The following is a 26,670-nucleotide window of genomic DNA, read 5'->3' on the forward strand; positions in this document are numbered from 1 at the left end:
GAGCATCAGAGGAGACTTTGGACTGTGGACTTTTCAATATTTATTAACAGTAGTAATGAATATGGGTACTTTTAAGGTTGGACTAAATCCACTTTGCATTTTATATGCCTATGAGCCTATGGGGGGGTAGGGGGTGTAATGTCGTGGTATAAATGAAAATGTCCCCCATAAGCTCTAAGTATTTGGACATTTTGTCTCCAGATGGTGGCACTGTTTGGGGAGGTCATAGAAGGTGTGGCTATTCTGGACAAAGTACTTCACTGGGCTTAGAGATTTCTGAGGACTTCCCTGACCTACAGTTGCTCTCTTGTTTCCTGTGCCTGCTGGAAGATGTAGAACTTATCTTCTGCTCTTCTTTCAGCCCCCTCTGCTGCCATGTCTACCTGCAGTGGTGGGCTGTAATTACACTGGAACCGTAAGTTCAAATAAACTCTTCCTTTTATAAATTGCTTTGGTCAGTGTTTCTATCACAGCAAGAGAAGTGACTTATACAACCTTACATGCCAATCTAACCTTAATCTGCCCCAAGCCCTAGTCCAAAAACTAATAGTAATCCTAACTCTATACATAACAGTAACTGTAACCCTAGTATTAAATTTTGAGCTCACCCCAACACTAGCATAAACTGAAACCCAACCTTAGCTTTATCCCTAACACTAATCCTAACCCCAACCATAATCCTGACTTTAACACTAATGCTAATCCTAACTCTATATGTACCGCTAGAACTAACCCTACCTCTAAATATAACTCTAAAAAACCTAAAATTGACACTAGTTGTAGCCTATCCCTAACCTAACCTAATTTTAGCCTACACAGCTGTAACCCTATACCTAAACCCAACTGTAACCCTAAACATAAACTTAGTCCTAACCTGAAACCTAAAACTAATCATTACCCTAAACCTACTCTTAAACCCTAATATAAACCAAACACTAAACATAACAATAAACATAACAATAAACATAACATTAATACAAATTATAACCCAAGCTCTAATCTCGATTCTAAATATAAAAAATGACCCAAACCATACCCTAACCCTAACTGTAGACTCAACACTACACATAACACGAATACTAGGTCTAGCCCTAACAAAATCTATACAACTATCCTTAATCCTAACTCTAATCATAACACCAAATGCGACCTGAAGCCTAATCCTAAACCTAATCCTAGTATTATCCTTTGACCTTAACTTAACCATAACAGTAGCCCTAGTCATAAATTTGACACTAACCATAGCCTAGCCCTAAATCTCAAACTAATCCTAACCCTAAACCTATCCCTATGTGTGATACTAATTCAGGATATAAGTCTAATTGTAAACCTAAATCTAACAGCAGGCCTAATTATAACCATAAACCAAACAGTACACCCATCCTAAACCAGACTGTAAGTCTAACCTAAACCTAAAGCTATCCTAAGGTAACCTTGACCCTAAAACTAGGCCTAACACAAACATTAAACCTCAACATAAGGCTAACCCTACAAGTAATCCTAGACATAAACATACCTTTAACCCTAACCCTAAAGCTAAACCTTAACCTAATGCTAACCCTACACACAACCCTAGTTTACTAACCCTAATCTGAACTGTACATTTATCCCCAATCCTAGCCCTAACCTAATGCTGACGCTAAACATATCCCTAACACTAATACAAATCTAACCATAACCCTGAACCTAAACTTAAGCCTAACCCCGACAGTAGCCCTAACCCTAACCCTACTCTAACCCTAAAGCTAGCCCTAGCCCTAAACCTAAAAGAAATCTAAATCTAAGCCTAATCCTAAACCCTAATGTAAACCTAACACTAAACATAACATTAACACTAATTCTAGCCTTAAGTTTAACCTTAATTCTAAATATAAACCCTGAACCAAACCATATCCTAAATCTAACTCCAGACCTAACTCTACACATAACCTGAATCCTAACACTAGATCTAACACTAACCCTAAAACTAGCCTCACTCCTAACTCTGAACACAACTGCAAAATGAAAATGAGACCTAACCCTAAACTTAATCCTAATGTTATCCTTTGACCTTACCCTCACCCTACAACTAGACCTACTCATAAAGCTGATACTAACCATAGTTTAACCCTAACCCTAAACCTAATCTTAACCCTAAACCTACACCTATAAGTGACCTTAACCCTAGGCCTAAGCCCAATCTTACCCCTAAACCTACTGGTAGGCCTAATCCTAACCTTAAACATAACACTACACCTAATTCTAAACATAAAATTAACCCAAAATATAAACCTAACCCCCAAAAGTTAACCATAAAAATAACACTAGGCTTTACACAAACCCTAAACCTAAACCTAAGCCTAAACCTACAAGAAATTCTAGCCATAACCCTACGTTTAACCCTATGCCTATACCTAAACATAACTAACCCTAACCCTATCCCAAAACGTAAGGCTAAACCCAAACATAATCCTAGCCCTAATCTTAACCCACACCATAACTTTTTCCCCAATCCTAACCCTAAACCTATCACTAACATAAACATAACCCTAACCCTAATGCTAACTCTAACCCTAAAAGTGAACCAAAGACTAACCCTATATAGTAACCCTAACCCTAACCCTAACCAGAAACCTAAGAGTAAACAAAATCCTAGACCCAACACTAAACCTAAACCTAACACTAATTCTAACCCTAACCCCAACCCTGAACATAGCCCTAACACTAAACATAAATCTATACCTAAGCCTAACCCCACATGTAACTCTAAATATAACCCTAACACTAAACCTTAATCTAATCATAACCCTAAATATAACCCTAGACGCAAACCTAACCCTAACCCTAACCCCAGACCTATTCTGAAAACTAACACTATTTCTAACCCTGATACTAACTGTAGACATAAACCTAACATTAACCCTATTTTTAATTTTTGAGCTAACCCTAACCCAAACCCTAGCGATAATCTTAACACAAATCCTGACATTAACCCTAACACTATGCTAATCCTATCCATAATCCTGGCTCTAACAGTAATGCTAATCCTAACTCCATAGGAAACCCTAGAGCTAACCATACCTCTAAAACTAGCCCTAAACTTAACCTCAACACTAACCTTAGCCTAGACCTAACCCTAATCCGAACCCTACCCCAAGCCCTAAACCTAACACTAATCCTAACCCTAAACATAACCCTACACCCTAATGAAACCCTAACACTAAACACAACACTAAACATAACACTAAAGATAACACTACGTTAGGATAGAGTTTAGGTTTATGGCTAGGGCTACGTTCAGTGTTACCTCAAAAATTAGTATTAGTGTTAATGTTAGGATAAGATCTATAGTAAGAGTTAGTGTTAGTATTCCTTTTTGACTACAGCTGGGGTTTGGGTTAGGGTTATGTTTTCACATAGTGTTATATTTAGGGTTAGGATTAGATTAAGGTTTATTGCTAGGGTTACATTTAGGGTTAAGCTTCATTATAGGGTTATGTTTAGGGTGAGGGTAGGTTCAATCTGGGGGTTAGGTCTAGAGTTAGTGTTAGGGTTAGATTTAGGTTTGGTCTAGGTTTATGGCTAGGATTACTTGTAGGGTTAGGCTTAGGTTTAGGTTTAAGTTTTGTGTTAGGCCTAGCATTAGGGACACGGTTAACTTTATAGTTAGGGGTATGTTTAGGTTTGGACTAGGGATAAAAGTAAGGTGCAGTTTAGGGTAAGGAAACTATGATTATGTTTAGGGTTAGTTTCAGGTTAAGGTTTAGCTTTAGGTTTAGGGTTAGGCTTAGGGTTAATAGTATGGTTATCGCTACTACTGCTGGAAGGGTTAGATTCATGTTTAGGCTTAGGATTTGTGTTAGGACTGTTGTTAAGGTCTTTGTTACTTATCAGGTTAGGGTTACATTTAGGGTTAGGTGTAGTGTTAGGTTTAGGCCTCCTGTTAGGTTTAGGGTGAGGATTAGGCTTAAGCCTATGGTTAGGGAACTGTACAAGAGTAGTTTTAGGGTAGGATTAGTTTTAGGGTTAGGTTTAGGCTATGGTTAGTGTCAGTTTTATGACTAAGGCTACTGTAAGGGTTTGGGTTAGGTCAAAGATAATATTAAGGTTAGGTTTAGTGTTTGATATCAGATTAGTTTGGGGATATGATTAGAGTTAATATTAAGACAGGTTTTAGGGTTAGTTTTAGATCTAGTGCTAGGATTCGGGTTATTAGTGGTGTTAGTTCTAGGATTTGGATTAGGGTATGGTTTAGGTCAGCATTTATATTTAAAATTAACATTAGAATTAGGGCTAGAATTAGCATTAGTGTTATGTTTAGTGTTACATTTAGTGTTCAGTTTACATTAGGGTTTAGGATTTAGGTTTAGGGTTTGGGTTAGTTTTAGGTTTAGGGCTACATTTACAGCTAGGGTTAGAGTTAGAGTTAGGGTTACAATTACTATTAGGTTTAGGTCTATTGTATGGTTACTGTTAGTGTTACGTATAGGGTTAGGATTAGAGGTAAGTTTAATTCTGAGGATACATGTAGAGTTAGAATTACAATAGTGTTAGAGCCAGAATTATGGCTACGGTTAGGATTAGTTTTAGGTTAAACTAGGGTTGGGGTTAGTTTAAGGGTAGGGATAGATTTAGGGTTAGCTCAAATATTATTAGGTTTAGTGTTAGGTTTAAGTTTTTAGTTAAATTACGGTTAGTGTTAGTTTTCAGGATAGGGCTGTGTTTAGGGTCAGGGTTAAGTATGCGTCTAGGTTTATGTTTATGTTTAGAGTTAGATATATGTTTAGTGTTAGGGTTACATTAGTGTTAAGTGTAGCGTTAAGCTTAGTTGTAAGTGCAAGTTTAGGGAAATGGCTAGGTTCAGAGTCTTGAATAGGGCCAGAGTTAGTGTAAGGGTTAGGTTTAGGCTGGGTCTAGGGTCTTCTTTAGGGTTTGGGTTACAGTTAGGCTTAAGGATAGCATTAAACGTAGGGTTAGGCTCAGGTTTAGGTGTAGGGCTAGGGTTAGGGTTAGGTTTAAGATTAGGTGTAATGTTAGGTTTAGGATTAGTATTTAGGCCATTTGTTAGGTTTAGGGTTAGGATTAGGCTTAGCCCTAGGGTAAGGCTTATGTATAAGGGTAGATTTAGGGTTAGGATTAGGCTCAGGGTTAGGGGTAGGCTTCAGTTAGACTCAGCTTTATGTCTAGGCATAGTGTAAAGGTTAGGGTAAGGTCAAAAGATAAGATTAGGATTAGGTTTAGGGTTAGGTCTCATGCTAGTTTTGCAGTTAGGATTAAGGCAAGTTATAGGTTTAGTGGTATGGTTAATGCTAGAATTCAGTCTATGAGAAATGTCAGGTCTAGGGTTAGGGTTAGGTAGTGGTTTGGGTCAGGGTTTGTATTTAGAATTAAGTTTAGAGTTAGTGTTAGGATTGGTATTAGTGTTATTTTTAGTGTTATGGTTAGTGTTAGTGTTTCATTAGGGTTTTAGATTAGGTTTAGATTCAGGGTTAGGGTTAGTTTTAGGTTTAGGGCTAAGGCTAGGGCTAAGTTTAGCATTAGGATTAGGGCTACAGTTAGGGTTAGGATTAGGTGTAGGCTACAATTTGTATTAATTTTAGGTTTAGAGATATGGTTAGGTCTAGTGTTACATAACGATTTACAATTAGCATTAGTGTTAGCACCAAGATTATGGTTAGAATTAGGAATTAGTTTTAAGGTTAAAGTCAGGTTTGGGTTTAGGTTTATGGCTAGGGTTAGGTTTAGGTTTTGCTAAAAACTAATATTAGAGTTAGTGTTAGGGTTAGGTCTAGAGTTACAGTTAGTGTAAGTGTTAGTTTTTGGAGTTGACCTGGGATTAGGGTTAGGGTTAGGTTTGCATCTAGGGTTATATTTAGTGTTATCATTAGATTAAGGTTTGGTGGTAAGGTTAGGTTAGGATTGCGTGTGGGGTTAGGCTTACGGTTAAAAGCAGAGTTATGGCTAGGATTACTTGTAGGATTAAGCTTAGGTTTAGGTTTACGTTTTGTGTTAGGCCTAGCATTAGGGTCAAGCTTAAATTTATGGTTAGGTTTAGGTTTAGGTTTGGATGAGAGATGAAGTTATGGTCCAGGTTAGGGTTAAGATACTAAGGTTATGTTTGGGTTTGCTTTAGGTTACTGTTTAGCTTTAGGGTAAGGTTAGACTTTGGGTTAAAGGTAGGGTTATTGCTACGATTGTTTGTAGATTTAGGCTTAAGTTTAGGGTTTGTATCAGACCTGGTATTAGGTCATGGTTAACTTTTGGTTATGGTTAGGCTTAGGGTTAGGTTTAGGATTAAGGGTAGTGTTAGGTTTAAGTTTAGGGTTAGGGTTAGGCCTACTGTTAGGTTTAGGGTTAGAATTAGATTTGGCTTTAGGGTCAGGCTATAGTTAGTGTCAGCTTTATGATGAGGGTTAGTATTAGGGCTAAGGTAAGGTAAAAGATAAAATTAGGGTTTGGTTTAAGGTTAGGTCTCAATTAGGTTTGGTGATATGATTAGAGTTAGGATAAAGGCTAGTTTTAGGGTTAGTGTTAGGGCTAGTGCTCAGATGCGGATTACATGTAGTGTTAGGTCTAGGGTTTGGATTAGGGCAAGTTTTAGGTCAAGGTTTATATTTGGAATTAAGATTAGAGTTAAGGTTTGAATTAGTATTAGTGTTATGTTTACAATGGGGTATAGCATTAGGTTAGTTTCAGGTTTACTTCTAGGGTTATGATTATGGTTAGGGTTAGAGTTAGGGTTAGGTCTACAGTTAGGTTTAGGTTTAGGTGTAGTCTAAGGTAGGTGTTAGGATTACGTTTAGATTTAGGGTTTGTGGTAGGGTTAGTTCTAGTATTAATTGTAGAATTAGGATCAGCATTAGTCCTGGAGCCAGGAATATGGTTAGGGTTAGGATTAGAGTCAGGGATAAAACTCAGTTTGGGATTAGGTTTATGGCTAGGGCTTGGGTTAAGGTTAGCTCAAAAATTAATATCAGTGTTAGAGTTAGAGATTACTCTAGAACTAAATTAAGATTAGTGTTAATTTTAGGACTAGAGCTGGGGTTGGCTTAATGGTTAGGTTTGTGTCTAGTGTTATATTTAGGTTTAAGATTAGATTAAGGTTGGTGGTAGGTTTACATTTAGGATTACGTGTAGGGTTAGGCTTAGGTGTAGGTTTATGTTTAGGGTTAGGGCTAGGTTTGGGGTTGGGTTTAGGTCTAGAATTAGCATTAGGGTTAGGTTTAGGGTTGGGTCTGGGGTTTTGTTTAAGGTTAGGATTGGGATTATTGTTATGTTTAGACGTACATAAATGGTTAGGCTTCAATATATGCTTGGGATTAAAGTTAGCATTAGGTTAAGCTTTAGGATTATGTTTATGGTTAGTGATAGGTTTAGGTTTAGGTTTAAGGTTAGGTTTCGGATTAGGTGTAGTGTTATGTTTAGGATTAGGATTAGGTCAAATGTTAGGTTTAGTGTTAGGATTAGGCTTAGAGCTAGGGTAAGGTCATGTATAGGGGTAGGGTTTAGGGTAGGATTAGGGTTAGGGTTAGGTATAGATTCGGTCAGAGGTAGGGTTAGCATTAGGGTTAGGTTTATATTTGGGTATAGATTTTTCTTTAGGGTTAGGTTTTGGGTCAGAGTTAGAGATAGTGTTGCATGTAGGGTTAGGCTTAGATTTAGCTTTGGGGTTATGGTTAACATTAGGATTAGGGTTAGGTTTAGGTTTTGGTGTAGTGTTAGGTTTAGGGTTAGGATTAGACCTACTCTTACATTTAGGTTTAGGAGGAGGCTTAGGCCTATGGTTAAGGTTATGCATAGGCATAGGTTTAGGGTTAGGATTAGGTTTGCAGTTGGGGCTAGGAATCAGAATCAGCTTTTTGACTAGGGGTAGTGTTAGGGTAATGTCAAAAGATAATATAGGGGTCAGGTTTAGGTTCAGGTCTCAGGTTAGTTTTGGAGTTAGGATTAGAGTGAGAATTAAGGCTAGTTATATGGTGAGTGGTAATGCTAGTGGAAGGATTTGGGCAACACCTAGTGTCAGGTCAAGTGTTAAGGTTAGGCTACACTTTGGGTCTGGGTTTATATTTAGAATTAAGATTAGGGTTAGTGTTAGATTTAGTATTAGTGTTATTTTTAGTGTTGTTTTTAGTGTTATATTTACAGTAATTTTAGGATTAGGGTTAGGGATACGGTTAGTTTTTGGTTTAGGACTGGGACAAGGGTTAGTTTTGGCGTTAGGGTTAGGGCTACAGTTTGGGTTAGGTATAGTTAGGTATAGGCTACAGTTAAGGTTAGGGTTAGATTTAGTGTTAGAGTTAGAGGTAGGCTTAGGTCTGACTTCACATATAGAGTTAGGATTAACATTGGTGTTAGAGCCAGGATTATGGTTACGGTTAGGATTAGTGTTGGGGTTAAAACAAGCATTGGAGTTAGGTTTATCACTAGGGCTAGGGTTAGGGTAGCTCAAAAATTAATATTAGGCTAAGTGTTAGGATTAGATCTAGGTTACAGTCAGGGTTAGTATTAGTTTTCGGACTAGGGCTGGGGTGGGTTGGGTTAGGTTGGTGATAGGGTTATATTTAGTGTTAGGATTACACTAAGGTTTAATTGTATGGTTACGTTTCTGGTTACATGCAACCTGGGTAGGGTTAGGCTTAAAGTGTAAGTTTTTGTTTAGGGTTAGGGCTAGGTTCAGGGTTTGGGTTAGGGGTAGAGTTAGCATTAGGGTTAGGTTAAGATTGGGTCTACGATTTAGTTTAGGGTTGGGACTGGGGTTAGAACTAGGGATAGCGTTACATGTATGGTTAGGCTTAGGTTTAGGTTTAGGGTTAGGGATAGCATTAGGGTTAAAGTTGGGGTTTTGCTTAGGGTTAGCATGAGCTTTAGGGTTAGCATTAGGGATAAAGTTATGGTGCACATTAGGGTTAGAACTAGGGTTATGTTTAGAATTAGCATTAGTTTAAGTGTTAGCTTTAGATTTAGCCTTATTCTTAGGGTTAAGGTACGGGTATGGCTAGGATTATTTGTAAGGGTTAACTTAGGTTTAGTTTTAGAGTTAGTGTTAGGTGTAGTATTAGGGTAAAGGTTACCTTTAAGGTTAGATTTATGTTTAGGATTGGAGTTAGGTTTAGGATAAGTTGTAGAGTTAGGATTAGGGTTAGAATAAGTCCTACTGTTATGTTTAGGTTAAGGAGTAAGCTTAGTCCTAGGATTAGTTCACCTATAGGGGTAGGTTTAGGTTTAGGATTAGATTTAGGGTTAGGGCTAAGCTACCGTTAGTGCAAGCCTTACAACTAGTGGTAGTGTTACGATTAGGGTAAGGTCAAAGGATAATTTTAGGGTTAGGTTTCAGTTTAGATTGGGAGTTATGATTAGAGTTAGGATGAAGACTTGTGCTAGGTTTAATGTTAGGACTAGGCTTAGGATTCGGGTTACATGTAGTGTTAGGTCAGGGTTAGGGTGTGGTTGGGTCAGGGTTTATACTTTGAATTAAGATTACAGTTAGGGTTAGAATTAGTATTAGTGTTATATTTGGTGTTATGCTTAGTATTAGGTTTACATTAGGGTTTAGGATTAGTATAGGGTTAGTGCTTGTTTTAGGTTTAGGTCTAAGCCTGGGTTAGGCTTATGGTTATGGTTAGGATTAGGGTTAGGAATAGGGGTAGGGCTACAGTGAGGTTTAGGTTTAGCCCTAGGTTACACTTAGTGGTTGGGTTAAGTTTAGGGTTTGATATAGAGGTAGGTTAAGTCTAGGGTTACATATAGAGTTAGGGTTAGCATTAGTGTTAGAGCCAGGATTATGGTTGCGGGTAGGTTTAATGTCAGGGTTAAAGCTAGTGTTGGGGTTATGTTTATCGCTAGGGCTAGGGTTGAATTAGCTCAGAAATTAATATTAGGGATACTGTTAGGGTTAGGTCTAAAGTTACTATTAGGGTTAGTTTTAGTTATTGAACTAGGGCTGGGTTTAGGGTTAGGGTTAGGTTTGTCTCTAGGGTTATATTTAGGGTTAGGATTAGATTAAGGTTTAGTGGTACGGTTATGTCTAGGGTTACATGTATGGTTAGGCTTAGGTGTGGGTTTACATTTGGGGTCAGGGCTAGGTTCAGGGTTTGTATTAGAACTAGATTTAGCGTTAGGCTTATTTCAGGGTTGCGTCTAGGTTTTTATTTGGGGTTAAGATAGGGGTTAGGGTTAGGGATAGGGTACAAGAATTGTTAGACTTAATTTTAGATTTAGAGTTAGGGTTAGCATTAGGGTTAGGTTAGGGTTATATTTAGGGTTATCATTAAGTTTAGGGTTATGATTAGGGATAAAGTTACAGTGCAGGTTAGGTTTAGTAAACTAGGGTTATATTTAGGGCTGGTGTTAGGTTAAGGTTTAGCTTTAGCTTTAGGGTTAGGCTTAGGGTTAAAGGTAGGATTATGGCTAGGATTACTTGTAGGGTCATGGTTAGATTGAGGCTTAAGTTTTGTATTAGGCTCAGGGTTAGGGTCATGGTTATCTTAGAGTTAGGCTTAGGTTAAGGGTGAGGGTTAGGGTTAGGATTAGGGTTAGGGTTAGGATAGGAGTACTGTTTAGTTTAGTGCTATGATTAGGCCTACTCTTTGGTTTAGGTTTAGGATTAGGCTAAAGCTTAGGGTTAGGATCACATATGGGGGTAGGTTTTGGGTTAGGATTATGTTTAGGGTTATGGCTAGGCTACTTTTAGAGATAGCTGTTTGACTAGTGGTAGTGTTATGGTTAGGGTAAAGTGAAAGGATAGTAAGGTTAGGTTCAGGGTTAGATATCAAGTTACTTTTGGAGTTATGATTAGAGATAGGATTAAGGCTAGTTCATGGTTAGTGTTAGGGCTAGTGCTAGGATTTTAGTTACATATAGTGCTAGCTGTAGCGTTAAGGTTAGGTTATGGTTTGATTTACGGTTTATATTTATAATGAAGATAAAAGTTAAAGTCAGAATTGGTATTAGTGTTAAGTGTTATGTTTGGTGTTATGTTTATTGTTAGGTTTACATTAGGGTTTAGGATTCATATATGGTTAGTGTCAGGTTTAGGTTTAGGGCTTTGACTAGGGTTAGTGTTACAGTAATTGTTAGGGTTAGAGTTAGGGTCACAGTTAGGGCTAGTTTTACAGCTAGGCTGTGGTTAGTTTCAGGGTAAAGTTTAGGGTTAGCGTTAGAGATAGTATTAGGTCTAAGTTTATGTATAGAGTTGGGATTAGCATTAGATTTAGAGCCAGGATTATAGTTAGCTTTAGGATTAGTGTCAGGGTTAAAGCTAATGTTGGGATTAGGTTTATAGCTAGGGCTAGGGTTAGGGTTAGCTCAAAAATTAATGGTAGGTTTAGTGTTAGGGTTAGGTCTAGAGATATATTTAGGGTCAGTTTTTGTTTTTGGAATAGGGCTGGGATTAGGGTTAGGGTTAGGTTTGTGTGTTTAGTTATATTTGTGGTTAGGATTAGATCAAGGTTTAGTGGTAGGGTTACATCTAGGGTTACATGTAGGGTTAGGTTTAAGAGTAGGTTTACATTTATGCTTAGGGCTAGGTTCAGGGTTTGGTTTGGACTAGAGTTAGTGTTAGGGTCAGGTTTAGCATTGGGTCTAGGGTTTTGTTTAGGATTAGGATTGGTGTTTGCCTTATGGATCGTGCTACCTGTGGGGTTAGTCTTAGGTTTAGGTTTCAGGTTAGGGTTAGATTTAGGGTTATTTTTAAGATTGTCATTAGTTTTAGGTTTAGGATTAGTGATAAAGTTATGGTTTGGGTTAGGATTGTGTTTAAGGTTAGCCTTAGTGTAAGGTTTAACTTTAGGGGTAGGGGTAGACTTAGGTTTAAAAGTAGGGTTACAGCTAGGATTACTTGTAGGGTTAGGCTTAGGTTTAGGTTTAGGTTTTGTGCTAGGCCTAGTGTTAGGGTCACTGTTACCTTTAGGTTTAGATTCAGGTTTAGGGTTTTAGTTACAGTCACATTTATTATTAGGTGTAGTATTTGGTTTAGGGTAAGGATAGTCGTACCTCTAGGATTAAAGTTAAGATTAGGTTTAGGCCTAGAGTTAGGGTCATGTAAAGTGATAGGTTTAGGGTTAGGATTAGGTTTAGGGTTAGCACTATGCTATGTTTAGTGTCAGCTTTGTGTCTAGGGCTAGTGTTATGGTTAGGGTAAGGTCAAAGAATAATATTAGGGTTAGGGTAAAAGTTAAATCTCAGGCTACTTTTGGAGTTATGATTAGAGTTAGGATGAAGGTTAGGTTAGAGTTAGTGTTAGGGTTAATGCTAGGACTCAGGTAACATGGAGGGTCAGGACTTTTGTAAGGGTTAGGGTTAGGTATGGTTTGGGTCAGGGTTTATATTTAGAATTAATATTACAGTGATAGTTAGAATTAGTATTAATGTTTAGTGTTAGGTTTACATGAGTGTTTATGATTAGATTTATTCTTATGGTTAGTTTTCGGTTTAAGGCTAGGGCTAGTGTTAGGGTTAAAGTTAGGTTTAGGTTTAGGATTAGGTACAGTGTTAGGTTTATTGTTAGCATTAGGCTTACTGTTAGGTATAGGGTTAGGATTAGGCTTGGGCCTAGGATTAGGGTCAAGTATACATGTTGGTTTAAGATTAGGATTAGGTTTAGGGTTAGTGTTAGGTTACAGTTAGTGTCAGGTTTATGACTAAGGAAAGTATTAGGGTTAGGGTACGATCAAAAGATAATATTAGGGTTAGTTTTAGGCTTAGGTCACAGGTTCGATTTAGAGTTATGATTATAGTTAGGATTAAGGCTAGTTTAGGGTTAATATTAGAGATAGTGCTAGGATTTAGTTTACATGTGGTTTTAGGTCTGCAGTTATGGTTATGGTTAGAGTTACGTCTACATTTAGGGTTATTTTATGGCTAGGCTACGGTTAGTTTTAGGGTTACATCTAGGGTTAGGGTTATGTTAGGATTAGGTCTAGGGTTACATATACAGTTAGGATTAGCATTAGTGTTAGAGCCAGGATTATGGTTAGGGTTAGGATTAGTGTTAGGGTTTAAGCTAGGGTTGGGGTTAGGTTTATGTCTAGGGCAAGGGATAGGGTTAGTTCAAAAAGTAATATTAGGGTTAGTGTTAGGGCTAGATCTAGAGTTACATTTAAGTTCAGTGTAAGTTTTTGGACTAGGGCTAGGGGTGGATTAGGGTCAGGTTTGTGTCCATGGTTATTTTTAGGGTTAGGATTAGACTAAGGTTTAGTGGTAGGGTTACTTTTAGGGTCACGTGTAGGGTGAGGCTTATGTGTAGGTTTAGTTTTAGAGTTAGGACTAGGTTCAGGGTTTGGGTTAGGCCCAGGGTTTTGGTCATGGTTACCTCATAGCTAGAGTTATGTTTAGTGTTAGAGTTAGGGTTAGATGTAGGATAGGTGTAGTGTTTGATTTAGTTACGATTAAGCCTACTGTTAGGTTTATGGGTAGGATTAAGTTTAGGATTAGGGCTAGGCTGTAGTTAGTGTCAGATTTATGACTAGGGCTAGTGTTATGGGTACTGTAATGTCAAAGGCAATATTATAGTTAGGTTTAGGTCTCCGGTTAGTTTTGGTGTTATGATTAGAGTTAGGATTAAGGCTGGTTTATGGTTAGTGTTAGGGCTAGTGCTAGCATTTGGATTACGTGTAATGTTAAGTGTTAGAGTAGGGTACGGTTTGGGTTAGGGTTTATATTTAGAATTATGATTAGATTACTCTTAGGGTTAGAATTAGTATTAGGATTATGTTTTATGTTTAGTGTTCAGTTTACATTAGTGTTTAGAATTAGGTTTAGAGTGAAGTTTAGGTTTAGGTTTAGCACTGGGGCTAGGCTTAGGGTTAGGGTTTGGGTTAAGGTTAATTTTAGAGCTAGTTAGGTTTAGGTTCAGGCCTAGGCTATGATCAGTGTTAGGGCTAGGTTTAGAGTTAGGGTTAGAGATAGGGTCATGTAAAGGATTACATATAGAGTTAAGATTAGCATTAGTGTTAGAGCCATTTTCACGTTTAGTGTTAGGATTAGTGTTAGGGTTAAAGCTAGGTTGCAGTCATGTTCATGGCTAGGGCTAAGTTTAGGGTTAGCAAAAAATTAATATTAGTGTTAGGGTTAGGGTTAAGTCTAGAGGTATTTTTAGGGTCAGTGTTAGTTTTGGACTATGGCTAGGGTATGGGTTATGGGTAGGTTTGTGTCTAGGGTTAGGGTTACGGTTAGGGTTAGGTTAAGGTTTAGTGATAGTGTTACGTTTAGGGTTATGAGTAGGGTTAGGCTTCGGTGTAGGTTTACGATGAGGTTTAGGGCTAGATTCAGGGTTTGGTTTAGGGCTCTATTTAGCATTAGGGTTAGGTTTAGGGTAAGGTCTAGGGTTTTGTTTAGGGTTCAGAATAGGGATAGAGTTAGGGATAGATTTAAATGTAGGGTTAGGCTTAGGGTTAGTTTGAGAGTTAGGTTAGCATTAGATTTAGGTTTAGGGTTATGTTTAGGTTTTGCATTAGGTTTAGGGTTAGGATTAGGGATGAATTTACAGTGTGGGTGAGGGTTAGGCCTAGGGTTATGTTTAGAGTTAGTGTTAGGTTAAGGTTTAGCTTTAAGGTTAGGGTTATGGTGAGGTTGGAAGGTAGGGTTATTTTAAGTATTACTGGCAGGATTAGGCTTAGGTTTAGGTTTAGCCTTTGTGTTGGGCTTAGTGTTAGGATCATGTTTACATTTCAGGTTAGGGTTAGGTTTATAGTTAGGATTAGGTTCAGATTTACAATTAGATGAAGTGTTAGATTTAGTGCTGGGCTTAGGCCTTCTGTTAGGTTTAGGGTTAGGACTAGGCTTAGGCCAGGGTTAGGGTCACATGTAGGGGTATTTTGGGCATTAGGACTAGATTTTAGGGTTAGGATTAGGCAATGGTCAGTGTCAGCTTTATGGGTAGGGCTGCTGTTAGGCTTAAGGTAAGGTCAAAGAGGATATTAGGTTTAGGTTTATGGTTAGGGATAGGCTACACTCAGTGTATTAGGGCTAGATTTAATGGTAGGATTAGAGTTAGTGTTAGGTCTAGGATTACATACAGAGTTAGAATTAGCATTAGTATTAGAGCCAAGATTATAGTTAGGTTTAGGATTAGTGTTAGGGTTAAAGCTAGGGTTGGAGTTAGGTTTATGGCTAGGGCTAGGCTTAGAGTTAGCTAAAAAATAATCCCAAGATTACTGTTAGGCTTAGATGTAGAGCTACTGTTAGTTTTTGGGATAGGGCTGCAGTTAGGGTTATGGTTAGGTTTGCATCTGGTTTATATTTAGAGTATGGATTAGATAAAGGTTTCATGGTAAGGTTATGTGTAGGATTAAGTTTGGGGTTAGGATTAGGCCTACTGTTAGGTTTAGGGTTAGGATTAGGGTTAGTTCTTGGATTAGGTTCGCTTGTGTGGTAGGTTTAGTGTTAAAATTAGGTTTAGTGGTTGAGTTAGGTTATGGTTAGTGTCAGCTTTATGACTAGTGCTATTGTTAGTGTTAGGGTTAGGTTTAGGGTAAGGGTTAAAGGCATGGTAAGTCGACAGTTGGATATAGAGTTAGGATTAGCATTTGTGTTAGACCCAGTATTATGATTAGGGTAGGATTAGTGTTAGGGTAAAACCTGGGATTGGGGTTGGCTAGGTTAGTGTTAGGGTTAGTTCAAAAATTAATATTAGTGCTAGAGTCAGGGTTAGGTGTAGAGTTCAATTTAGGGTTAGTATTAGTTTGGGTTCGAGTGAGATTTGTGTCTACGGTTATATTTATGGTTAGGATTAAATTAATGTTTGATTAGATTAAGGTTTAGTGGTAGGGTTACATTTCAGTTTATGTGTAGTATTAGGCTTAGGTGTAGGTTTTTGTTTAGAGTGAGGGCTAGGTTCTGGGTTGGGGCTTCAGTTAGAGTTGTTGTTAGGGTTAGCTTTAGGGTTAGGTCTAAGGTTTTGTTTTCAGTTATGATTGGGTTTAGTTTTAGGGTTAGGGTTGCATGTAGGATTAGGCTTCAGGTAAGGTTTATGGTTAGGATTAGCATCAGGATTAGAGTTAGGGTTATGTTTAGGGTTACCATTAGGTTAAGGTTCAGGATTAGAGATAAAGTTACAGTGCAGGTTAGGGTTAAGTCTAGGGTTGTGTTTAGGTTAAGTTTTAGCTTTAGGGTTAGGGTTAAGTTTAGGATTAAATGTCGGGTTATGGATAGAATTACTTGTAAGTTTAGCTTTAGGTTTAGGGTTTGTGTTAGGCCTAGTGTTTGTGTCATGATTAACTTTAGAGTTAGTCTTGAGTTTAGGTTTAGGGTTAAGTTTAGGATTAGGTGTAATATTGGGTTTTGGTTTAGAATTAGGCCTACTGTTGGTTTTAGGATTAGGCTTAATGCCTAGGGTTTGAATCATGCATAGATGTATGCTTAGGGTGAGAATTAAGTTTAGTGTTATGGCTAGGCTACGGCTAGAGTCAGCTTTATGACTAGAGGTACTGTTAGGTTTAGGGTGAGGTCAAAGGATAATATTAGGGTTAGGGTTAGGTTTAGAGTTTTTGGAGTTATGATTAGAGTCATGATTAAGGCTAGTTTTACAGTTAATAGTAAGGTTAATACTAGGTTTAGGCTATGTGTAGTGTAGAGGTCTTGGGTTAGGGTCAGGGTATGGTTAGGGTCATGGTTTATATTTAGAATTAAGGTTAGAGTTACAGTTAGAATTAGTATTAGTGTTATATTTAGTGTTATGTTTAATGTTATGTTTACTGTTAGGTTTACATAGGGCTTAGAATTACATTGAGGATTAGGTTTAGTTTTAGGTTTAGGGCTAAGGCTAGAGGTAGGGTTAGGGTAGGGTTAGGGTTAGGGTTAGGGTTAGGGTCAGGCTGCAGTTGGGGTTAGGTTTAGGGCTAGGCTACAGTTAGTGTTAGGGTTGGTTTAAGGTTAGGTTTAGAGGTAGGTTTAGGTCTAGAGATACATATAGAGTTAGGTTTAGCATTAGAGTTAGAGCCAGGATTACCTTTAGGGTTAGAATTAGGGTTATGGTTAAAACTATGGTTGGGGTAAGGTTTTTGGCTAGGGCTAGAGGTAGGGGTCACAGACAATTTAATATAAGTTTTAGTGTTAGGGTTAGGTCTAGAGTTACAGTTCGGGTTAGTATTAGTTTTTGGACTAAGGCTGGTGTTTCGGTTAGGGTTAGGTTTGCATCTTGGGTTATATTTAGTGTTAGGACTAGATTAAGGTTTAGTGGTAAGGTTATATTTAGTTTTTCGTACAGGGTTAGGCTTAGGTATAGGTTTATGTGTACGGTTAGGTCTAGGTTCACTGTTGGGGTTAGGGCTAGTGTTAAGGTTAGGATTAGGGTTGGTTCTAGAGTTTTGTTTAGGGTTAGGATTAAATTTAGTGGTAGGTCAAGGCTATGGTGAGTGTCAGCTTTTTGACTACTGCTAGTGTTAGGGTTAGGATGAGGTCAAATCAGGTTAGGGTCAGGTTTAGGGTTAGGTCTCAGATTAGTTTTGGAGTTATGTTTAGAGTTATAATTAAGGATACTTTTAGGCTTTATGTCATGGCTAGTGCAATGATTCGGTTTACTTGTAGTTTTAGGACTAGGATTGGGATTAGGGTACAGTTTGGGTCAGGGTTTATGTTTAGAATTTACATTAGAGTTACAGTTAAAATTAGTATTAGTGTTCACTTTAGTGTTATGTTTAAATTAGGATTTAGAATTAGGGTTAGGTTTAGGGTTATTTATAGGTTAGGGCTAGGGCAAGGGATAGGGTTAGGTTTAGGCTTAGGGCTACAGTTATGGTTAGGTTTAGGGCTAGTTTAACCTTATTGTACGGGCTGGGTTTAGACTTAGTGTTAGCAGCAGGGTTAGGTCTAGGTTTGCATATAGTGTCAGCATTAGCATTAGTGTTAGTGCCAGGATAAGGTGAGGGTTAGGATTAGTGTTAGGGTTAAAGCTAAGTTTGGAGTTAGTTTTATGGCTAGGGCTAGGGTTAAGGTTAGCTCAAAATAAATATTAGGTTTACTATTAGTGTTAGGTCTAGTATTACACATAGGGTTAATGTTAGTTTTCAGACTAAGGCTGTGTTTATGGTTAGGATTATTTTTGTTTCTAGGATTATATTTAGGGTTAGGATTATTATAGGTTTCCTCATAGGGTTACATTCAGGGTTACATGTCAAGTGAAGTATAGGTGTGGGCTTACATTTAGGGTTAGGGCTCAGTTCCAGTGTTGGGGTTAGGGATAAAGTTAGCATTAGGGTTAGGTTTAGGGTTGAGTCTAGGGTTTTGTTAAGGGTTAGGATTGAAGTTAGTTAAGCATAGGTTTACATGAAGTGTTAGGGTTAGTATTAGGGTTTGTGTTAGGTTTGGGGTTATGATTATGGATAAAGTTAAGATTCGGCATAGAGTTAGTAAACTACTGTGTTGTTTAGGGTTAAGGTTAGGTTAAGGTTTAGCTTTAAGTTTAGGGTTAGGCTTAGGTTTAAAAGCAGGGCTATGGCTAGGATTACTTGTAGGGTTAGGCTTAGGTTTAGGTTTAGGTTTTGTGTGAGCCTTAGTGTAGGGTCATTGTTACCTTTAGGATTAGTGTTAGGTTTAGGATTAGGTGTAGTGTTAGGTTTGGGTTAGGTAGGCATACTCTTAGTTTTAGTGTTAGAGTAGGCTTAAACCTAGGTTTAGAGTCATGAATAGGAGTGGGTATGGGATTAGAATTAGATTTACATTTGGGGCTACTCTACAGTTAGAGTCAGCTTTTATATTAGGGGTAGTGATAGGGTTAGGGTAAGGTCAAAGATAATCTTAGAGTTAGGTCTCAGGTTTGTTTTGGAGTTGTGTATAGAATTAGGATTAAGGCTAGTTTTAGGGTTAGTGGTGAGGCTAGTGCTATAATTCAGGTTACTTGTAGGGGTAGGGTATGGTTTCAATTAGGTTTCTATTTAGAATTATGATTAGAATTATGGTTAGAATTAGTTTCAGTTTTCTGTTTAGTGTTAGGTTTACATTAGTGTTAGGTTTAGTGTTTGGGTTAGGTTTAGGTTTAGAGTTAGAATTAGGTTTATATCTAGGGTTAGATATAGAGTTAGGATTAGCATTAATGTTTGAGCCAAAATTTTGGTTAGGTTTAGGTTTCATGTCAGGTTTAAAGCTATGGTGGGGGTTAGGTTTATGGCTAGGAGTAGGGTTAGGGTTAGCTGAAAAATTAATATTAGGGGTAGTGTGAGGGTTAGGCCTAGAATTGCAGTTAGGGTTATTGCTAATTTTCTGACTAGCCCTGTAATAAACTTGAGGATTTGGTTTGCGATTATGGATATGTTTAGGGTTAGGATTAAACTAAGGTTTAGTGGTAGGGTTTAGTTCAGGGTTATGTGGAAGGTTAGTCTTAGGCTAGGTTTATGTTTATGGTTAGGGCTAGGTTCAGTGTTTGGGTTAGGGTAGATGCAGTGTTGGGGTTAACTTTAGGGTTGGGCCTAGGGTTTTGTTCAAGCTTAGGATTGGGGTTTGGGTTGGGGATACGGTTACATGGAGGTTAGGCTTTGGTTTAAGTTTAGGGTTATGATTAGCATTAGGGTTAGGGTTTGAGTTCTGTTTATGGTCAGTGTTATGTTTAGGATTATGATTAGAGATAAAGTTATGGTTATGTTTAGAATAGGTGTAGTGTTTGGTTTAGGGTTACAATTAGGTGTACTGTTAGGTTTAGGATTAAGATAAGATTTAGGGTTAGGGCCAGGCTATGGTTAGTGTGAGGTTTATTACTAGGGTTAGGGTTATGGTTAGGGTAAGGTCAAGGGATAATATTAGGGTTAGGTTTACAGTTAGGTCTCAGGTTAGTTTTGGAGCTATGATTAGAGTCAGGATTAAGGTTGTTTTATGGTTAGCGTTAGGGATAGTGTTAGGATTCGTATTACATGTAGTGTTAGGTCTAGGATTAGGGTTAGGGTACAGTTTGGATCAGAGTTTATGTTTAGAATTAAGATTAGTGTTAGGGTTAGAATTAATATTATGTTTATGTTTAGTGTTATGTTTGATGTTATGGTCAGTTTCAGGTTACATTTGGATTTAGGATTAGGTTTTTGTGTTGTTTGTTTGTTTGTTTGATTTTGTCTTTTTGAAGCAGGGCCTCCCTGTAACCCCAGCTGTCCTAGAACTCACTATGTAGTCCAGGGTAGCCTTGAACTCAGAGGTATCCACTGGCCTCTGCCTCCCAAGTGCTGGGACTACAGGCATGTACCACCATGCCCAGCTAGGATTAGATTTAGGGTTAGGATTATTTGTAGGTTTAGATGTAGGGCTTCTTTAGGGATAGTGTTAGGGTTAGATTCAGGGTTGGGTCTAGAGTTTTCTTTAGGGTTAGGATTGGGGATAGGGTTAGGGATAGGTTTACATGTAGGGTTAGGCTTAGGTTTAGGTGTAGGTTTAGGGTTAGTATTAGGGTTAGACTTAGGGTTAGGGTTAGGATTAGGTTTAGGGTTAGGATTTGGGATAAAGTTACAGCTCCATTTAGGGTTGGAACTAGGGTTATGTTTAAGGTTAATGTTAGGCTTTGAGTTAAAAGCAGGGCTATTCTAGGATTACTTGTAGTGTTAGGCTTAGGTTTAGGTTTAGGTTTAGGGCATGGGTTAGGACCAGTGTTATGGTAGCAATTACCTTTAGGCTTATAGTTAGGTTTATGTTTTGTTTAGGGATAAAGTTCCAGTGTGGTTTGGGTGTTAGGAAACTTGGGTTATGTTTAGGGTGAACATTGAATTAAGGTTTAGATTTAGGGTTAGTTTTAGGGATAAAGGTAGGGTTATGGCTAGGATTACTTGTAGGTTTAGGCTTAGGATTTGGGTTTAGGTTTTGTGTTAGGCTTAGTGTTAGAGTCACGGTTACCTTCGGGTTAGGATTAGGTTTAGGTTATGGTTAGGGTTATGGTTAAGATTAGGTGTAGTGTTAGGTTTAGGGTTAGGCTTAGGCCTATTATTAGGTTTAGGGTTATAATTAAGCTTAGGCCTAGGATTAGGGTCATATATTGGTTTGCGATTAGGCTTAGGGTTGTGGTTAGGGTTAGTTTTATGATGAGGGAAAATGTTAGGGCTAGGGTAATAAAGGATAATATTAGGGTTCGGTTTAGAGTTAGGTTTCAGGTTAGTTTTGGAGATATGGTTAAAATTAAGATTAAAGCTAGTTTATAGTTAGTGTTATGGCTAGTGCTAGGATTCGGGTTAGTGTAGTGTTAGGTTAAGGGTTATGATAAGGGTACAGTTTGGGTATGGGTTTATATTTAGAATTATGATTAAGGTTAAGGTCATAATTCGTATTAGTGTTATGTTTAGTGTTAGGTTTACATTAGGATTTAGAATTAGGTTTAGGGGTAGGGTTAGTTTTAGGTTTAGGGCTAGGGCTAGGGTTATGGTTACGGTTAGGTTTAGGGTTAGGGCTACAGTTAGGGTTAGGTTTAGGTTTAGGCTACGGTTGCTGTTAGAGTGACGTTAAGTTAGGTTTACAGGTAGGGTTAGGTCTAGGTTTACATATAGAGTTAGGATTAGCATTAATGTTAGAACTAGGATTATGGGTATGGTTAGGATCATTGTTACAGTAAAAGCCTGGGTTGGGGTTGGGTTTGTGGCTAGGGCTAGGATTAGGATTAGCTCAAAATTTAATATTAGGTTTAGCATTGGGGCAGATGTAGTTTTACAGTTAGGGTTAGTGTTAGTGTTTCAAATAGGGCTTCTGTTAGGCTTAGGCTTAGGTTTCCTTCTAGGGTTATGTTTAGAGTTAGGATTAGATTAAGTTTTACCCTAACCCTGACACTAGCCCTACTCATAAAGCTGACACTAGCTATTGCCTAACCCTAACCTTAAACTTAATCCTCACCTTAAACCTACACCTATACGTGACCCTAATCCTAGGCCTAAGCCCATTCTTAACCCTAAACCTAATGGTAGGCACAATCCTACCCTAAACCCAACACTAACCATAAACCGGACTCTAACACTAACACTAAACCTAACCCTAAAACAAGCCCTCACCCTAAATTTAAACATGACTCTAATACTAGGGATAATAAGACCTAAACATAAAACTAAGTTAAGGTTAAGCTTTAGGGTTAGGGTTAGGCTTAGGATTAAAAGTCAGATTGTGGATAGGATTACATGCTCTGGTAGGATGAGCTTTAGATTTATGGTTTGTGTTAGGCCTAGTGTTAAGGTCAGGGTTACATTTAAGTTGAGGCTTAGATTTAGGGTTAGGGTTACTTAGAATTAGGTGCAGTGTTAGGTTTAGTTTTAGGATTAGGCTTACTGTTAGGTCTAGGGTTATGTGCTAGGGATAGGCCTAGGGTTAGATTCACATACAGTGGTAGTTAGCGTTAGGGTTAGGGTTAGGGTTAGGGTGAGGTAACCCTACAACTAAACATTAATCTAATCCTAACCTTAAATAAAACCCTAGACACAAACCTATGCCCAACCCTGGCTTTAACCCTAACAATAATCCTAACCCTAACCATAATTCTGGCTCTACAACTAATGCTAATCCTAACTCTATATGTAAACCTAGACATAAACCTACCTCTAACCCTGACCCTAAACCTTACCCTAACACTAGCCTTACCCTGGCCCTAAACCGAACTTCAGCCCTAACCCCAATGGTAACCCTAACTCTACCCCTAAACCCAATGCTAGCCCTACAACTAAACATAAAACTAACCTTAACTCTAAACTTAATATTAACCTTAATGTAAACCTAAAACTAAACATAACACTAAACATAACACTAATATTAATTTTAATCCTAACTCTATTCTTATTTCCAAATATAAACCCTGACGCAAAGTGTTCACTAACCCAAACCCTAGACCTAACACCACACGTAACCCAAATCCTAGCACTAGCCCTAACAATAACCCTAAAAGAAGCCTTAATCTTAACTCTAATCATATCTCCAAAACTAATCTGAGACCTAACCTTCTACCTAAACCTAATAGTATCCTTTAAACTTTAGCTAACACAAGCAGTAGCCCTAGTCGTAAAGCTGACCCTAACCTGCAGTGCAATTTTATCCCTAATCTTAACCCTAAACCCAGAGCTAATCCTAAATATGACCTAATGCTGTCACCGCCAGCAGAGGCTGATCCTCCATTCTCGTGGGTGCCGCTCTTTCATTCTCACGGGCATCGAGGCTGCTCCTCTGCTCGCCTTGGGCCGAAGCTGCTCTTCTACTTGCCTGGTGCTGAGGCAGCTCTTCTGTTTGCCCTGTACTGCCTCCTGTCATCGCTGCTTCTGCCCAGTCCCAGACCCCAGGGCTGGTGAGGAGACTGGGTCAGCAGAGCCTCATTCAGACATGGGAGACCAGGTTCAGTGAAACAGGTCTGCTTTATTGCAGGAAGGCACAAGCTTATATAGGGGTAGTGGTCCAATCTATCACAGTACAGCAAGTAGCATACCTTATTAGCATCATCCTATTAGCATAACAGACTTAACATCCTATCACAGAATAGAGGGTATGATGCCTCATTAGCATACTGGGTTTCAGATTACAGAGCCAGGATTCCTGGACCCTGACAGTTGCAATATCACCCTATGCTCAAGCTTGTCTCCCACAACCTAACACTACACAAAACCAAATCCTAACTCTATCCCTAACACTAACCCTAAAACTTGCCTTAATCCTATATTTAATCACAACTCCAAAACTAACCTGAGACCGAACCCTAGACCTAACCCTAATATTATCCTTTGACCTTGCCCTAACTCTAACACAGGCCCTAGTTAAAAAGTTGACACTAATTTTAACCTAGCCCTAAACCTAAACCTTATCCTAACCCTAAACCTACACCTATACAGGAAACTAACCTAGGCCAAATCTAATCCTAATCCTAAACCTAAAAGTAGGCATAATCCTAAACCTAAGCCTAACACTACACCTAAACCTAAACCTAATTCTAACCCTAATCCTAAACCTAACCCTAACCCTAAGGTAAAGTTGACCCTAACACTAGGGTAACACAGATATAAACCTAAAACAAACCTTAACAATACAAGTAATCCTAGCCTTACCCTACCTTTGCCATAAGCCTAAACCTAACCTTAAAGTTAAACCTTAACCTAACTCTAAAACTAAACATAACACTAAGTTCCTAACCATAACCCGAATGGTTACTTTATCCTTAATCCTAACCCTAAACATAGAATTAGGCCTAATCCTTACCCTAAAGCTAACACTATATCTAATCCTAAAACTGTCCCTAACCTTAAACCTAAATATAACATAAAGTTAACAGTGACCTTAACACTAGGCCTAAAATAAACCCTTAACCTTAACCTAAGCCTAACCCTACAAGTAATCCTACCAATAACACCATCTTTAACCCTAAGGCTAATGCTGACCCTAAAGCTAAACCTTACCCCAAGGCTAACCCTAAACACAACCCTAGATTCCCAACCATAACCTGAACCATAACTTAGTCCCCAATCCTAATCCTAAACACAACGCTAACCCTAAAAATAAGCCTAACCCTAACCCTAATGCTAACCCTAACCCTATACCTAAGCCTAACCCTACATGTAACACTATCCCTAACCCTAACTCCAATTCTAACCCTAGACCCATCCCTAAACCTAACCTTAATGCAAACTCTACCCTATGCCAATCCCTGAACCAAGCCCCAACCCTAAACCGAACCTTAAACTAACACTGACCCTAAAAATAACCCTAGTCCTAAAGCTACCCCACACCTTAATTTTATCCCTAATCCTTACCCAAAACCTAAAGCTCACACTAAACATAAACCTAACCCTAATCCTAACGTTAATTCTAAATCTAAACCTAAACCTGAGCCCACTTGTACATGTAACCCTTTTCCTAACCCTAACCCCAATAATAACCTAAACAAAACTCTAGAGCCAATCCTATACCTAAGCCGAATGCTAACTATAGATATTACCCAAACTCTGAACATAGCCCTAACCCTAAATGTAAACCTACATCTAAGCCTAACCCTAAACATAATTGTACCACTAAACCTTAATCTAATCCTAACCCTAAATATAACCCTAGATGCCAACCCAACCCTAACCCACACCTAGCCCTAGTAAGAAAACTAACACTAACCCTAACTGTAACTCTAGACCTAACCCTAAGGTTACCAAAATATTAATTTTTGAGCTAACCCTAAGCCTAACCATACACCTACCTCAACCCTAGCTTTAACCTAACACTAATCCTAACCTAACCATAATCCCAACTCTAACACTAATGCTAATCCTAACTCGGTATATAAGCCCATACCTAAACCTAACTAACCATAACCTTAAACCAAACCATAACATTAAAAGTGGCCTAGCCCTAAACCTAACCCAAAATGTAGTACTAACCCTAACCCTAACACTAACCCTAATAGTAGCCCTAGCCCTAAACCTAAAATTAACCCTAAACCTAAACCTAATCCTAAACCCTACTGTAAACTTAACACTAAACCTAACATTCATATTAAACTGCACCCAACTCTAATCTTACTTCTAAATATAACCCCTATACAAACCATACCTTAACTTAAACCCTATGCCTAACACTACACATAACCCAAATCCTAGCATTAATTCTAATATTAACCCTAAAACTAGCCTTCAACCTAATTCTAATCATAACTCTAAAACAAACCTGAGACCTAACGCTGAACATAACCCGAATATTATCCATTGACCTTAAACTAATCCTGACACTAGCCCTATTCATAAAGCTGACACTAACTGTTGCCTAACCCTAACCCTAAAACTAATCCTAACCCTAAACCTACACCTATACATGACTCTAAACCTAGGACTAAGCCAATTCCTAATCTTAAACCTAACACAACACCTAATCCTAAACCTAACACTAGCGACAACCCTAACTCTGACACTAACCCTAAACCCAAAACAAGCCCCAACCCTAAAGGTAAACATGAGTCTAACACTAGGGGTAATAAAACCTAAGAATAAAACTAAGATTAACCATTAACCCTATGCCTAACCCTAACCCTAAGGTTAAACTTAACCTAAGGCTAAACCTAAACACAAGCCTGGTTTCCTAACCCTAACCCAAAATGTAACTTTATGCCTAATACTAATCCTAAACCTAACACTGCCCTAAACATAATCTTAAACCTAATCCTACTGTTAACCATAAACCTAAACCTACACCTAAGCCTAACCCTACATGTAACCCTAAACATTAACCTAACCCCAATCCCAACCCTAAACAAAACCACAGACCCAACACTAAACCCAACACTAACTCTTACTCTACTCCTAAACCAAATCCTGAAAGTATCCCTCACCCTACTACTCATAAACCTACATCTAAGCCTAACCCTACAAATAACACTAAATGTAACTTTACCACTAAACCTTAATCTAATCTATTCCTAACCCTAAATATAAACCTAGACACAAATGTAACCCTAAATCTAACCCCAGCCTTAGTGTGAAAGGGAACATTAACCTTAACTGTAACTCTAGACCTAAACCTAACACTAAACCTAATATTAAATGTTCAGTTAAACCTAACCCTAGCCCTAGACATAAACCTGACCCCATGTCTAGCTTTAACCCTAACACTAATCCTAACCCTAACCATACTCCTGGCTCTAACACGAATTCTAATCCTAAATCTGTAAGTAACCCTATCCCTAGCCCTACCTCTAACACGAACCCTAAACCTAATGCTAACACTAAGCATAGCCTATCCCTAAACCGAACACTAATTGAAGCCTTAACCCTAAACCTAATTCTAACCCTTGTC

The sequence above is a fragment of the Nannospalax galili genome, unplaced genomic scaffold (genome assembly GCF_000622305.1).
Source record: "Nannospalax galili isolate Female #2095 unplaced genomic scaffold, S.galili_v1.0 scaffold1774, whole genome shotgun sequence".
NCBI lineage: Eukaryota > Metazoa > Chordata > Mammalia > Rodentia > Spalacidae > Nannospalax > Nannospalax galili.